At 37.3% G+C, this 8,255-nt stretch overlaps 1 pseudogene; it reads right to left on the reverse strand.

The window, feature by feature from the left end:
• Positions 1-3,207: 3,207 nt before the first annotated feature.
• On the reverse strand, positions 3,208-4,342 carry LOC105708987 (inhibitor of Bruton tyrosine kinase-like; annotated as a pseudogene).
• Between the last annotated feature and the right edge of the window lie 3,913 nt (positions 4,343-8,255).

The raw sequence follows: 8,255 nt of genomic DNA on the forward strand, positions 1-8,255 counted from the left end.
TGATTAAAATATTCAGTCCCCTAATTCCACTGGTTTGCCAGTTGTCACCCTTCTCCTTAAACCCTGATCTAGTACCACCAGAATGGGGACCTTAAAACCTATTTGCTCTATGCATCAGCCTACCCAATCCCATGTTCAGCCCAATGCTCTTGTCATCCTAAGCCTGAGGCACAATGCTCCTGAGTGCCCCCAGCAGAGCTGTTTAGCTATTTATTACTAATATAAATGATTCCATTTGATTCTCAAGAATGTTGTGAAGTATTTATTATTATACCCATTTTACACACAAGGGTATTGAGGGCCAGAAAGAATACTCAATTTGTACAAGTAGGAAGTTTAAGACAAAAGAACATCATTTTTAATTCCAGGTTCAACATACAGTGTATTATCCTGAAGCTGCCTCTGAATTATTTTCTTAAAGTTATTATTTTACAGTTAGAGGAGCTATTACAAGTTCTTTGACAAAAAGATTTTAAAAATATCAGACAATCTACGCTAAGGGTCAAGTGAGTCAATGTACTCGTTTTTAAAAACTATTATACAAATATAAGATGTTGCTATTAATGCACATTCTCTATATAGGTCTATTTGTATTTTGTCTTGTTTGAATTTTGTGGAAATTCACATTGTTAAGTTTCAATTAAAATGTTCTCTGATTCTTGAGACTCAAACATATATTTGGATAATTAAATTTGACCTCATATATGTGATTGGATATGTTTTTCCTCTTCTGTTGTTAAAATTATCAATTTTTATTTTACTTTTGTTTAGTAAAGATTAAACAGAAAGGAAATATTAATGTCATGAGAAATATAGTTTATAAAGATTTCTTTTCTCTACTTAATATGCTAAGGGGTCGGGGAAAGAGACTTTTTAACATAAACCATCGCAGATCTTTAAATTTGTATGTAAAACTGGCACTAGTTCATCACTGCTTTTGCTGAGAAAAAAAAATCAAAGTCACCCACGAGGGTTTTCCCCTCTCTTTCTTTAATAATGGATACTTTCAGAGACCTCCTAAGGTCCCATTCCCCCTGTCATGTTTAAAGGGTTTATTGTTTCCAGAAAAGCTTTTGCTGCTCCCTCTGGAGACTGAGCCGATCCAAGGTAATATTAATTCTGTGCCTCTCTCTTGTCGGAACTCAACTTCAAATGGAATATATGAGATGAAAGCTGAAAGAGAGGTTATGTGGGCTGTCATCCGCCATTGTGTCTGAGGCATCAACTGTGCTCAGAACAAATTAGGTGTCAGTCCGGTAAATCACAGTCAGGAAGGGAAATCAGTTTATAGAAGACTTATTTGGTCTCCTGGAAGGCCCTTTCATTCAGAGAACAGTTAATCTTTTTTTCTTTTTGGTAATTAAAAAAAAAATCTGGGATTTGGCTGGCCATTTTTATTATCTCCTCAAGCCCCATCCCAAATCATTCCGTTTCCCCTACAAAGATGAAAAGCTGTCTCTCTAAAGGACTAGTTCCATTTGCAGAACCATTCACATGGTATGTCTCTTTTTTAAGTCTAAGTTCCTAAATGAGGAAAGATATGGGAAGAAAAGGAAGAAGAGGTGAGTTTGGGCAAGGGGGTGATGTGGAAGGTGTCCCTCGACATGTGCTTAGCTGCTGGCTTGTTTGTGGGGTGTGGCAGATCAAGGAGAGAATTCTCAGGGAGAAGCAGGTAAATCTGGCTCTCAGGGTATTTATTTCAGTTTTTGAAATCCTCCCTGATCCCATTAGCCCTTCATTAAGAAGTTTGGATGGCAGAAGAAAAGAAATTGCTTTTCACTTTCGAATATAGAATTTTAAACCTGTCATACCTTTAATGTGAGAGAAAAGGAGGCAAGAGAAAAGAAAATGAAATTATTCGTATTTGTCGTATCAGACTCCCAAGTATTTTGCTTTAACGTAAAATAAAAAATGCATTGGAATTTATGAGGAAGTAGGAGACCAAAAAAGAAAAGTTCTAGACTCAAACTCATTTGGTCAGCACTCCAGTTTTGATGACTAATGATCTTAGGACTCTGACACGAGTTTTTGAAATTAATCAAAATCATTTTTTATAGCACGTTTGCTTACATGTCTGCTATATTTTGGGTAGAGCTAAACCTGAAATATTGAGTTTGTTTTAGTCATTTTTCCAGCTGAATTATAGCAGTGAATTGCTGTGTGTTCCCCAGGCTTATTTTCCAGAAACTAGAACATTAACCTTCACAATTTATCTAGGTAGCAGAGCACAAACTAATCATTTTTTTAAAAAATTAAACATTCAAAAACAAACCAAATAGTATACTATAAAGAAAGTAATTTCTCTTTCTAGATGTACAGCATAGGCTGAGAGAACTTCTGAATATACTATATTGTGAAGGTAATGACAACTCTTTTCCAAACTATTTAATTCTTATGTTTACACTTAAACATTTATTTTAGAAAATTTTAACACTTTCAGAAACTGAATTTGTAACAAGTAGGCTATTGTAAGATCCTCCATCCCAATGAAAACAAAAACAAAATCAAAACCCACAATGACTCTAAATCTTATAAAGAAACTATTATCTGGAACTAAACTGTCCAAAATAATTAGTGCTCTTATTCTGTTTCTACTGTACTCCGTTGCTTAATGCAAAATAGAGAATGTGCCATCTGAAATGAAATATGGCATTTGAACAGGTCAAGCTTTAAGTAGACCCAGAACACATTCATAGACTATGAAAAAAGCAACAAGAATGGCAATACAACCATTGCGGTAAACACAAAATTCTTGCCATTAATAGGTCAGAGTAATGACTGATGCCCTTACTTCAAACTCTTCAGTGTCATATTATAAAGCATAGTGACAACAAATATCTGGCAAAATCTTTTAAAGTCTAAAACAAAATGTTATTTTTTATACATAGTTCTATCTTACGATGCAGTTACTTATACATTTGTTAGATTATTCAGTGTCTGTTAGATTATTCAGAAGAAATAATCCAATTTAATCTTGACCCAATAAGTTTTTCCTCTTATACATTTTTACATAAAAAACTACTAAAATCACAATTCTGATGAATTTCTTTTTAATCAAACACTATGTGCTTAAACCACAGTAAGGAAATTAGAACATTTCTTATTCTATATAATATGATGTTACCAAATTTATAAGAACTCTTTTCATCAGCTTTTGTTTATACTAACAATCATAGTTTGAAAACTGTATCTCACTGCCACAGTAAACTAACATCCATGCTTATTCCACATAGGTACTCCAGTGGTCCCTGTGGTGTCCTTTCAACAATGACAAACTCCTTAGGGTTGCCAAATGCCTGATAGAAAACCTGTAAATCAAGTACTGTATCCTCCTCAATTTGAATCAGAGCCAAGAGATTTTCTCAACTTCAAATAAAGCTGCTTTCTGTTGTAGTTCTTCTACAATATATGTGAAAGTAACCAGGGCTACCACGGAAAAGAGCAGTCCTTGAAGAAGATATCCAGGGATTGAGACCATCCAGAAATGGTAAATATTAAATGTGGCTACTTTCTGTTCCTGGGGTAGTGTGGTAGAGCATCCCACAACTGTTGGAGCCTGATAATTTTTAATTTCTTTAAAACAAATTTTTTTTTTGACATGATCTCCTGAACTATGGCCAGTAATAAGCTTTTTTTTTTGCCCATACATTTATAAAAATTCCCATACATGTACTGGTTTGGGGGCTTTTGAAGGGGTGGTTAAAACTGTTTCCATGCAAATAATTTCTGAACTGTTTTCTTTGGTAGTAGATGCAATCATTTTTCGTTGCTTCTGAGAAAGTTTAACTCCATGAGAGATCGTTTTGCCTAAATTTGACTTTGTTATAGCTCCACATTTTGTCTACTTTCTTCTGTTTTTATGATGGTTCTGAGATCCACAACACAACAGTATTGGGTACAATGAGTGCTAAATTTCTCTTCAAAGAATCAGTATGTCATTATGTTCAGTTATTTGTCCTCCATTTTAAAGTTTAACTTCCTTTTAGTTCCAGTAAATCTTCTCCACCAGTTCTAATCAGTAGTTCACATCTGTTCCCCAGGCCCCCAGCTCTGTCCTGACTCATCCTGGTCACCTGCTTCAGTCAACTGCTCCAGTCATCTGCTTTGACCTAGGTCACTCCTGGCCACCTGCTTTGACCTGCCACTCCAGATGGTACTTCCCACCAAACCACCCACCCTGCCACTCCAGTTTGGACCCCTGCACTCTTTAAAATAGCCAATCGGGATTAGTCTAGCTTGTGCAGTCTAACCCTAGCCAATAGGGGAACAACACACCAGTAAGGGTGACGCCCCTGTCAGGAATATCTACCCCCTTTCCTCCCTTGTCCAAATGTGCAGTCATCGTTGCTCCATCCATGAGCCACAGCCTTCTATAGAAGTAAACTGTCTTGCTGAGAGGATTTACCTTCGAGTGCTGTTTCTTTTGTGGCATCAAAATTTTACTTATAACAACAGGAAACTATGAAGAGTGGGTAGTCCTAGAGATTTACAGTCCCCTGGTTTCACAATGGGATTCCATACAGATAAGATTGAGGGGAAAGTTAAACATTATGTTGATGATACATCTCTTACATAGTCTAGGAAACATTTAAAACCATGGGAAAACTCACCAATATTTAAAATATCTGCTAAACAGCCCATTTCCAGTAACGGGATTGATACTACCAGCTCCTCTAGTTGGGTTGCAGGCTCTTTCAGTACTGAGAAAATTAGTATACTGGTTCATCCTCTTCTCACCTGCAAATGGCAATTATTATTTCTATCCTTGCTTTTGTTAACATTGATACTATGTGGATGAAATGAAAGAATGTCACAAATAAAACATGTACAAATAAATGATAATACTAGAAATGTCCTGTCACTGGTCATATCTGTGTCACCATTCTGCACAAGTCTGGAGGTGTTTCTTCTCACTATTCATTCCTCTCGTCTAAATTTCCATTCTACCTGCATTTGTCTCCATTGCTACTTCTCCCAACTAGCTTTGGGTGAATTTGACTAGAGGTATAACCAGAGATACCATAATTTCACTTTTAAATAATTTCCTGGTATCCTGACCAATCATAATTCTACAGAGGGTAATTATTGGATACTGGAATTGCTCCTTGTATCTTCACTTGGTCTAAAACTTTTATTTGAGATGTTATATCATCTCTTAATAACCTACTTTCTTGTTCCAGTCTTGTCTGTCTCTCTTTCTCTTTTGCCAGACATCATGATTCCTGATTTTCTGTCAGACTCCAGGATCCTAATTTTATGTTCAGCCTGAAAGCCTTGGTATATATTCTCTTCTTTCTTCTGTTCTGTTTGTGTTGAGCACAGGACAACTCAGATATAACATCAACTTCGCTTAATAGTCATGTTTGATTGTTCCCATCAGCTCAGTTTCTGATTTCCCTTCCAGTTTCCTTTAGCTACTCCAACATCTTAATAGACACTGAGTCATTCATCTGGCCTCTGGGCAGGTGGTACAAATATACTATGCCCCCTCTCCTAAGACCTGGGTCCAGGTTACAGCATCATATCAGTGGGAACTGTGGTCAAGTATTCTAGGGGATTTCTAACAGTTAATAGGCCGCATTTGAGAAATGAGAGCCAAGAGGATAACCTAGACTCCATAAGACATTTTGTCTTCCAAAATTTCTACAAAGGGATGATAGAGGTTTACTAATAACTGATGTGATATACTTCAGTTTTTTTCTGCCACTTGCCATTAGCCCCTCACTTACATTCTTCTTCCCTCAACTACAAAGTTATCAAACTATTGCTCTTCTCTTTACCGTGAAACTTTATTTCAAGATTAGTCACCAACTAAATCTCTGGTTCATCATCTCTCATCCACTGGCCCTCTGGGATTTTGCTTTTTCCTCTCTTTCCTAAAATTAAACTGTTCATTATAATGGTAATCCTCAAATTGCCAAATCCAACAAGCTTCTTTATTTCTCATACTATTGGGATTCTTTGTGATGTTTGCAACGGTTGAGTACACACACCACAAAATGATCTTCTGTCCTTGTTTCTATGCACTACACCCTTATGTCTCCTTTATTTTGGATTGATCATTTTCTATCGCTGATCATTCTTCTCGTCTGTCTATCCCTGGAACTTCCCAACTCCTTTTAAACTATGCAAAATTTAAGTTACAGTCTTCTTGCTTCTCTTGTCATCAAATTTTTAGCCCTTCTTTGTCTCCTTACACCCAGACCTGTATTTCCAGTTGCTGTCAATTTTCCATGGCCATGTTCCATGGGTGTATCTGACACACTATACATGAGACTCAACTTTTCACCAAATCATTTTCTTTTGCTCTAATTTTAGCTCTATGTTTCATTCAGTAGACCCAACTAAAGTTTTTATAGTTCATCACCACCACTCAATTTCTGCTGATCCTACCCCTCCCACAGATGCCTACTCTTTCACTCTTCTGTCATGTACAACCTCACTGGCATTTTTATTTAAGGCTCTCATCATCTCTCAGTCTGACTTCAAACATCCGAACGAGTTTATTTTACCTCCTCCCTGGCCATCTCCTGAAATACTTGCCCCAGCATGTCCTTTTCTCACCACTCTTAGATCATATGAACATATCATGCCTTTGTTCCTTTTCCTTTTCTCATGCAGATGTCTCTGCTAGCATTTCCTTTGTATGGTTGAATGGTTTATTTCTTCCTAGATTATTCCTACCTCCAAAGTATTTCAAATAAATTTGTCAACCTGCCAAGTAATCACAACTTGTTGCCATGTGTTTTTGACACTTGCACCGGGTGCAAACTAAAGTGAAGCCTATCTTTTGTTTTGCCCCAAAGTTGCACTAGTCTGTGACCAAAAGCTCTCCTGGACTTTTCTAAAGGGAGAAACTGACTTCTCTTCCTTTTTGTTTTTGTTTGTTTGTTTCCAATGCTAATATTTACTTTTTATCATCTCAGTAGAAAAGATTTTAGAATTCTCTCGCTTATAATTCTAGGATATTGTTGGAACCCAGCATATTTGAAATGTGATAATTGAGTCCAAGATGTGGGGAAAAGCAAACCTGAAGGAGCCAATGGAGCCACATAGGCTCCGTGATGTAGGCTGGAGCCACTTGGATTTATTTTTACCCGTTTAAAAATCTTCTTGTATTATGATAGTTGCCTTTTAGGAGATCAAAGGAGCCGGTGCAGAAATGTTGTTTTCCTGACTGTGCAGCACACAAACATCATTTAAATGTCCCCTCAACATGTGCTCACATCCAAAGCCCATCAGAGCATCAGGCAGCAATGGGAGCTGGCATCATGCCCGCATTGTTAGTCTTGCTCCATTATGATGGAAATAGCAGGCAAGACAGACAGAAAGCAGGCTGGGGGAATGGAGGGGGTTAGACATAGTTCCCTGGCGGGGGTTGGGGTTGGGGGCTGGGGAGGTAAGGCGTGGATGCCGACATAGTCCTGATAACATGATGTTTGAATTTTTATTTTTTCTATTGAAAAAGCAGATTGATGTGAGAATGGCTTCATAATCTCCATGGCTGGAGGTGATTTTTCAAACTCCTGCTTTAGTGTCTTTGGAGATAGAGCCCTGTGGCCACGTGAGGCCTGAATGTTGAGATTAATCCCCCACATCTGGAAGATGGAAATGGCAAAACAGACTATGGATATATCAAGGCAGATCAAATGCCAGAATCCAAAAAGCAAATGATGCCAGCAAGCTGTAAAATTTCTATTCAATCTTCTTCTAGGATCCAGTTTGCTTTCAGCATATGTGAGTACACTTCATGGGATGATTTTCATAACATTCATTTATCAGGTACATATTAATATTCAAAGAACTTTTATATTTACTCATTTATTTGGAACATATATCTCTCCCGTAATGTTATAAAGCATCAAAGCTGGAAATTCCTCAGAGATCATCTCTCCAGTGCTCACATACACTGAAATCCAAAGGGGTCTTAGTTTGCTTAAAATCTTATACACGGCTAGTAATATTGGGTCCTACGCTGGTTGGATTTTTACTCCAGAGCTTTTTACATGACCCAGTGTGACCACCTAGCCAAAAATTTATTTATGATTTTTCACAGGTGGTAATTGTTTGAAAGCATGTGTTTAGAGAGGATAAGGGGAGATTGGGAAATGGTGCCTCCTGCAATTGAGAAGGAATCCTGTGGAAACACTGGAGGCTTTACGTCTGTGGTGGAGTGTGAGTGTCCAGTGCAAGTGGAATGCTATTAAAAGAAACATGCCTATAATGTTTCTTGTGAAATAAACATTTCACAATGT

This window comes from Aotus nancymaae, unplaced genomic scaffold, assembly GCF_030222135.1.
Source record: "Aotus nancymaae isolate 86718 unplaced genomic scaffold, 86718_ANA_hifiasm-v0.15.2.pri h1tg000020l, whole genome shotgun sequence".
Taxonomy (NCBI): Eukaryota; Metazoa; Chordata; class Mammalia; order Primates; family Aotidae; genus Aotus; species Aotus nancymaae.